The sequence below is a fragment of the Lactuca saligna genome, chromosome 4 (assembly GCF_052625555.1).
Source record: "Lactuca saligna cultivar CGN05327 chromosome 4, ASM5262555v1, whole genome shotgun sequence".
In the NCBI taxonomy this organism is placed as follows: Eukaryota; Viridiplantae; Streptophyta; class Magnoliopsida; order Asterales; family Asteraceae; genus Lactuca; species Lactuca saligna.
The window spans coordinates 332,458,310-332,465,074 of NC_136420.1; the positions used below are offsets into that span (position 1 = coordinate 332,458,310).

Genomic DNA, 6,765 nt, shown 5'->3' on the forward strand with positions numbered 1-6,765 from the left:
CGTCGTATAGGCATGTCTCTTCCTCTTGTATGTCCGTCTCAATTTTTCTCTCTTTTTCCTTGTGGCATCTTCTTCAATTGCATGCATGTTCCTTTTCCCCATCTTCGTTTTCTTCACCCCATTCTCTTGAACCCTCTTTTGTACTTCTCCTTCTTTAACTTAATTAATTCATAATTGATAAAAATTCGGGCTCGATGTTTGGTTATATGTGACTCAATGAATGGGTAACATCATCTTTCTTAACCGTTGCATTCCCCTCTTCTCCTAAACTTGCCTCCTCTTCAACTGGAATGTCTTCATCTTCTTACATTATTGTATCGAGGCAAGCTACTTGAACGTGTTGAAAGTCACCATACGCTTTAACAATTCCGCCTTCTGCTGCTCGATCTTTTAAAGAATTAGGAAAAATCTTCATATCCAAATTGATGAAATTTTCGACTGGACTCGTTGAGTCTTTCAAGTCGACTCGGCGAGTCGGTGCGAATTCCTCACACTCCATTATGTTTTCTGAATCAGTTCCTTCCAGCATCTTCTCTATCTCTTCTAAGTCCTTTTCAACATCATTATTTCCTCCAGAAGATAGTAGAAATTTACTTGGATCTTCTTCTTGTAAGAGTGAAAGTTCTTTTTGGAGTATTTCATCATCCAAATCAATGAAGGAAATTTCTTCTTTTCTTGCTTAATCTCTGGTATAGCTTTAAACACAACTGACTCATATCCTACCCTCAATGTTAGTGTGGACTCGCATACATCTATCAATGCGCATGCGGTATTCAAAAATGGTCTCCCAAAAATAATTGGAATTTTGGGGTCTTCTTCCATATCAAGCACTACAAAGTCCACGGGGAATACAAATTTGTCCACTTTTATGAGAAGATCTTCATAAACACCTCTTGGATAAAAGTATCGTCTTGTCCGCCAAATGGATCTTCATATTAATAAACCTTGGCTCCGGTAACTTCAACTTCTTGAAGAAAGAAAAAGGCATTAAGTTTATACTTGCACCCGAATTGGTCAATGCTTGAGTAGCAAGTATATTTACAAATTGGCACAAAATGGAGATGCTTCCCGAATCGCCCTTCTTTTCTGGTAGTTCATTTAATACTAATTTTGCGAGTTCTGCCATATCTTTTCTAGCAGCAAAGAGACCCTTAAGCAAGTTCAAATATTTGGGAGTTTGAAGCATTGTTTCAACAAATGGGATGGTGACATTGACTCCGTCATAGAAGATGGAGATTTCTTGTTGGCTATTAAGATCATGGTGTGGGCAATTCCTTAGCAGGATCTTGTACCTCTCCCAAGCTTCATATAGTAACTCTCCAGCTTGTTGTTCAAAGTTAGCAATGGCCTTCTTCAGCTTGGCTATTTTAGAAGGTGGGCAGAAGTGATCAATAAATTCTCCTTTCATCTTAGCCCATGTGGTGACTGACCCAGGAGAGAGTGACTTAAGCCAATCTTTTGCAGCACCCTTGAATGTAACTGGAAGCATGCGAAGTAGCTGGGTCTCGCGAGGCACATTTGGAACATTAAAATAATCAGCTACATCATTGACTTCATCCAAGTGCTTGTAAGCATCTTCATGGTCTTTTCCATAGAAAGGAATCTCCTTTAGTTGAGCGAGTATGTGGCCCTTTAGTTAGAAAGTAGCAGTAGCGGGAATTACGGGTTGCACAAGTCCCGGGCCGGTATCGTCACGCATCCTCTTCTTCCATTCCCCCATGGAGATTTCATCGATGTTATCCATGACAATGGCTAATTCGTCGTCAACGTCGGATTCGTGCCCGAAAGTGGGGTCTTCTTCTCCTTCGGTTTCGTATTCGGTGTCCTCTTTGATTGGGTCTTCTATTGCTATAGAGGCATTGGAAGCTCTTGATTTGCTGCTCTTCTTCTTGCTGAAAATGGACTTTAGATTTTTTAGTGGCGAGTTCTTTGAGGGAACGGATTCTCCAACGGATTTTCCTTTGTTCTTCCTTAGGGCGGACTCCGGGTCTTCTAGTGGAGGAACCAAAGGTGTATCAGCTCATCGGGTCATGAAACAAACTGCAAATAAAACAAGAAAATATGCATAAAAAGAAAAAAAAATAAAAACTAAAACTGTGAACAGCGAAGGACTCGCCGAGTGGTCACGAGTGCACTCGGCGAGTTCAAAGCAAAAATAGAAAAAATTTCTAATTAACTTATTAAAATGGATATTAATTAAAACATATACTAACTACTAAATTACCTAAGAATTAACTTTGTGTAAGATAAATCCCACACAAACGATCGATAAAAATAGAAATTAGTGCTAATTTAGAACCGTTCCCCGGTAACGGCGCCAAAAACTTGATGTGCGTGAACTCAACTAGTTTTAAACCTACTTTTAATTATAAAATAAACACACAAAGGCAGTGGACCTATCAATTGTGGTAAAGCTAATTAAGTAGGGTATCGAACATAGGAACGGTAAATTAAAACTAAAAACTAATTTTATCTAAATTTAAATAATAAAAAGGGGTTTTCTCTAGTTTTACAAGACTAGAAACTTACTAACTATTACTTAAACTAAAAACTAGAAAAGCAAAGATTCAACTAAATTCAATGACCAAGGGGACTTCTGTTTAGTTCAACTCAATTGATCTTATGGTTGATATTATGGTAATAGTGCAATGGATTAATTCTTCTATTGACTACCGATTCAAGTAATTAGATTCACGTTCGCTGCACTAATTCTTAGAGAACAAACTAACTCAAATAGTGGCCAATTGTCTAATTTAATTTGATTCACTAGGTTATTTGTTCGGGTTAATTTAGACTTGTAATAGCTAACTAATTTGGTCCTTTAGTTATGTAACAACCCGTCTCTGGTATGTTGCTTTTATATTATTTATTTTAGAAGTTTGTAGAGGGACTCGACGAGTCTATGGCCCGACTCGTCGAGTAGAGTCGTGATCTTGGGCAGCGTATAGATCGACGATTCGGCGAGTCCATATTCGGGACTCGGCGAGTCGGCCTGCCAGGTAGAAACCCTAAATCCTCGGGTTTGCACCCTATTTAAACCATCTTAGGAGCCCCCAAACTCGTATCCTTCACCCTCAAAGCATATTTAGCAAACCCTAACCATTCCATTGAGTATTTGAGCTTTTCTTGTCTAAATCTTGAAGTTTTGAAGAGAAGAAGGAGGCTAGATCCAAAGGAGAAGAAGAAGATCCAAGTTTTTGCACCCATTTCAGAGTATCTTGAGGTAATAATCGGTTTCTTCCTGTTTTGATGATTGATTCTCCTTTATAAGCATATTTAGCCCATTCTTTAGCTTGTTCTTAGTAGATAAATCATATTGGATGGATTAGCTTTCGGATCTAGCCAAGTTTCAGTTCCAAAAACGTAGATCTATCAACTTTATGAAGCCATTTTGCATGATAGCCCTAGATCTACTCTACCAAGTGCCTTTTTAGCATTTATATCCTTTTGTATGCATTTGTACACGTAAAGTTGGGAACTTTACGTGGTAAACCAGCCTTAGGAACTCAGATCTATGTATTGTATGCAGTGGTTTTGAGCAGAATCGAGTTTTTAGTAATTGCATGCATGTGACTCGGCGAGTCGTTCTTCAGACTCGGCGAGTCGAGTCGCGAGTCCCCGATCCTTCCCCTTTGAGTGATTCCGAGTGGGGACCAGTGAGTAGTGGAATGGACTCAGTGAGTCAGAGGTTAGACTCAGTAATGGAGGGACTCAACGAGTTGTTCATACAACTCGGCGAGTCTAAGGCAATCTTCATAAATTCAAGAACAACTCGTCGAGTTGTTCATACAACTCGGCGAGTCGGATGCAGATAGTCTGAGTTTTAGAATCAAATGGGAACTCGTCGAGTTTAAGCCATACTCGACGAGTAGCAGCAATCAGGGTTGAGAAATGAGAGTAGGGACTCAGCGAGTTGGCGGCCCAACTCGGCGAGTCAGGTCAACTGTAAGTTGACTTTGACCAGAAGAGTTGACCTTGACCAGGAGAGTTGACTTTAGCCAGGGGTAAAAGAGTTATTTTACCCCAATGCAGTTGTTAGTATTTTGATTGAAGTGTATTTGTGGAATTGTAGCCGGGGAGATACCGGAGCAGCAGCGGATAGCTTCCAGAGCCATACACTCAGCAGCCAGATCACGAGGTGAGTTTCCTTCCAATAGGAATGGGTCTAAGGCCAAAATGTCGGCCCGTATAGCTAGTAGTAGCTTCCGGACTTCGATCTGATGCATATTTTATTATGTTTGATGCCTTCGTGGCTCAGACAGGATTTATGTGTTATATGTTCCGGGTTACAGCCCGATGCAGTATGCTGTTTATGTTTTCATGCTAGTTGATATGTTTATGCTATGCTATGATCAGTAGTTCCGAAATTTTGTCCGATGCAGTCAGTTCCAAACTTCGGTCCGATTAGTTCCGGACTTCGGTCCGATGCAGTTAGTTCCGGACTTCGGTCCGATGCAGGAGGCAAGGCCTCAGTAGTTCCATACTTCGGTCCGATGCAGGAGGCAAGGCCTCAGTAGTTCCGGACTTCGGTTCGATGGAGAGGGCAAGGCCCTGGTTAGTTCCAGACTTCGGTCCGATACAGTTTCCGGAGTTCGGTCCAATGCAGTGGGCAAGGCCCAGTATTTGTTTATATGTATTGTTTGGTATGTGGTAGTTTGGGGAGCTCACTAAGTTTCGTGCTTACAATTTCAGTTTTGGTTTCAGGTACTTCCGCAAGTAAAGGGAAGAGCTCGGGTTGATGGCATCGCATACACCGCAGTTTCAGTTGTCCTGGGAGATGTTTCTGGTTTTTCATAAATGTGCTTGATACAGTTTTTATACAGTTCTACATAACTATTAGTTACTGTTTTGAAATATTGACGTATGGATTTTACTTTGTGATATTATTTTAGTACTTTTAGTAATTGTTAAACAAAAATTTTTGGGTCGTATTTTGGGATGTTTCAAGTTGGTATCAGAGCCTTGGTTTGAGGGATTCGGATACACTTTCGGGTGTGTCTGAACTCAAACTAAGGAAACGATAAAGATTTTCAAAAGAAAAACATTTTGAAAATGATTTTGGAAAAAAAGAACTTAGAAAAGAAGAAGAGTTTTATAAAAGGAAAATGGTGTGGGGTATGCGATCAACCGAGCTCAAGTAAGTACTCCCAAATTACCCGTACAAGTTATGTTATGATCACCAGTTTTAATTTCAGTAGAACGGCATGTTAGAATAGGACTAAGGATCTAGGAGGATGCCTTATGTGCCTGCTATATGTGCTTCAGCTTTTTGAAATTTGCATGCTAGTATGAAGTAGACAATAGTAGGATAGCCTATTAGGGTTATGTCTGATATTAGGAGCTTAGCATTGTATGCTAGTACAGTATCTCATTATGAGAATAGATTTGCTTGAATAACTTCCTGTATCCGAATGCTGCTTGCTTTGTGCTTTGTGGGACTCTGAGTGATGAGATTTAGCCATTAGGTGAATACGTCACATCACATGTGATCAGGGTTGAATAATCTCAGAGTGTTGGATTTGGCCCTATTGCGCAGCTCTTGTTTGAGTCTAACCGTTGTAGGGACGAGTCTTTTACTCGAAGGATTATCTGAGCCTCATTACATGTGATGGTGTTCAGGTAATGACTAATTAGCTTTACAAGGAGGCCTTCAGCAGCTGAGGACTGTTTTTAATGGAGTTAGAGATTTTCCCTAGGGAAAGCCTAGGATGAGAGTAGCAGAGATCAGTAGTAGTAGAAGTAACTTGGTGGAGTCAAGGCAGTTCTTGAGGAAAGTACAGATAGATGTGGAAGGTAGTATGGGCCCGTACTACTAAAAGCAGAGGATCCGTACTCGAATCAAGGAAGGACGAGACAAGATCAGGAAACTAGTATTGGTATTAGTGATCCCTTGAGATATTTCAGTTTTCTGATGTTGCTATGATTTGTTTCAGAATGGTAGTTTTGCGTTCGAGGCCAACAGTCGGCAGTTCAGGTGCCAGAGGGGGATCAGGACCAGGCCCGGAGGCCGGGCAGTTGGATGAGCAGACCAGAGAGTTCCTTTCTTCTGAGGTTACTCGTATCATACTGGAGCAGACTCCTGTGATCTTCAGTTCGATCAAGGAGGGTATTCTAGAGCTGATGGATGAGAGATTGGGCACCTTCTGTGCCGAGGTGGCGGCCATGATGGGGTCGCACACACTTATGTTCAGGGAGTTCAGGGTATGTGGAGCTCCAGATTACCACGGGGCACGGGACCCCATAGCGAGTACTAGATGGTTGGCGGATGTGGCCAACGCTTTCCGCACGAGCAGGTGTCCCGAGGGGGACAAGGTTAGATTGGCGTCCTGTCTTCTGAAGGACAGGGAACGGGATTGGTGGGAGGAGGTCAGACATACCATTGGAGATGATGCAGCGTTAGATGCCACGACCTGGGCTGATTTCTCCACCAGGTTCAGGGCGGAGTGTGCACCGATTATCGAGGTGCAGCAGTTAGCCAGGGAGTTTCAGGACCTCACCCAGACTACGGAGACCGTGGCGGAGATCACCGCCAAGTTCAGGGAGAGGGCTCTTCTCGTTCCTCAGTATGCAGCCGATGAGGAAATGAAGAAGGCCCGTTATCATGAGATGTTGCGGAGCGATATCCGCCAGTTTGTGAGCCGGTCCAGCTGTAAAACGTTGGATGACATGATTGCTAGGGCTCGGGAGAGGGAGATTGACCTTGAGATGGAGAAGAAGAGGAAACTGGAGGCGGTTTCGGGTACAGGCAGTTCGGGAAAAAAGCCC

The 6,765-nt window shown here is 42.2% G+C and overlaps 1 non-coding gene across 1 annotated transcript; it reads left to right on the forward strand.

Moving 5' to 3' along the window:
• Positions 1-1,253: 1,253 nt before the first annotated feature.
• Positions 1,254-1,360, forward strand: LOC145044648 (small nucleolar RNA R71). The gene has a single exon (XR_013681595.1). It is a non-coding gene; the product is annotated as a small nucleolar RNA R71 (small nucleolar RNA).
• The last annotated feature ends 5,405 nt before the right edge of the window (positions 1,361-6,765 follow it).